Here is a 1,472-nt window from a genome sequence, read left to right on the forward strand (position 1 = left end):
CCTATGCCCAAGTCAGGTGGAAGGATCCTTTAACTGGACAATGGAATGGCCCTGACCCTGTATTAATTTGGAGAAGAGGGCATGTTTGTGTTTTTCCACAGGATGTTGATGGAGCCAGGTGGCTGCCAGAAAGGCTGGTGAGGTTTGCTGGATGAGCACCAAAGAAAAAAGAAGTGGAAAAGAATGATGAGGAGACAGACGTGGCTGATGATGATGTTCCTGCAAGTGATCGTGGCTGAATTATACTGGACTTATGTTCCTGATCCACAACATTGCAACCCATGATGTGGAAGAAAAAAGAGATAGTAGTGACTGTAAATGACTCTTGGTTAATTGCTCAGCCTGCTTCAAAACGCCTGATGATTATTTTGGATTGGGAAGTGGGTTGCCTATTTGTTTTGTCAAAAATAAGTCTGGGTGTGTACTGTGTGCTTGTGGGACAAAGTGGATATTGTACCAATGTCAACGTGTTATTGCCAAGAGTAATAGAAAAAACAAAAACTTTTCCCCACATTTCCACCCTGTAAACAGCAGCAGATATTCTAAAAAGGCTGAGAGCCTCCTTACATGCTTTTCCTCCTCTTTGTTTTCACCTGGTGGCAGTAAAGTTGTTTATGCCTGTGGCAAATCAAGGCAGCTGTGCATGATATGAGATTGTGCTCCCTCCCCTAACAGAGGCCGGTAGTCAAAGACGGGTAAGATCTTCTGGGACAAAGTCAACCTAAGACAGGGCGTAGCTGATGGAAGCTACGTGCCAATGACGGGTAAGTCTTTGCTCTGGCAGAAGACAACCTAAGCCAGGCACGATCCTTCTGTCCCAGATAGGCATAATCTGGGGTTTTAAAATTATATAAGGAAGGGGGATATGTCGGGAGCCGCTAATCATTGAGCTGCAGCAGCCTCATTTACTGAGTTTGTGTCATGCAAACCAGTACTTAACCTGCCCATTCAGGAGGAAGAAGTTTTCTGGAGAGCCTCACAATACCTGACCTTGAGGCATTAGTGGTAAACAAAAGGATCCAAGAAGACTTGATCTGACCACTCCCTGACCCTCAGATTAGGTGGGGAAATACAGAAATTGTAACTAATTGAGTTCTTCTGTATAAAAAGGCAGAACTGAAATAAATCGAGGCTGCAGTATTTACTGTGAGCCCTCCCAAGAAGCACCTTTTCTGTCGCCTTTCCTTTCTTTCAATCCTCACTCCCCCTTTCAGGTACTGTCCATTTTGGCCGGCTGGCACCAGCAAATATCCCTGTTATTTAATTTAGTATAGTTATTAAAAATGGAACCATACATGACTTCTATATCAGAAAACAAAATTAAATTACCCCTTCTTTCAATGAAACCCTATAAATTTTACAGGGTTTTTAATATGTGTATTTTGTGTGCATGTATGGATTTGTACCCATGCTGTGCAATGTGTATGAAAGCTGGAAGAGGGTGTTGGACCCCTGGAAGCAGAGTTACCTGT

The 1,472-nt window shown here is 43.3% G+C and overlaps 1 protein-coding gene across 1 annotated transcript in view; it reads right to left on the reverse strand.

The window, feature by feature from the left end:
* Positions 1 to 1,472, reverse strand: part of Lrrc37a (leucine rich repeat containing 37A) — a 60,423-nt gene that overhangs the window by 52,043 nt on the left and 6,908 nt on the right.

The sequence above is a fragment of the Nannospalax galili genome, unplaced genomic scaffold, assembly GCF_000622305.1.
Source record: "Nannospalax galili isolate Female #2095 unplaced genomic scaffold, S.galili_v1.0 scaffold95, whole genome shotgun sequence".
Classification (NCBI taxonomy): Eukaryota; Metazoa; Chordata; class Mammalia; order Rodentia; family Spalacidae; genus Nannospalax; species Nannospalax galili.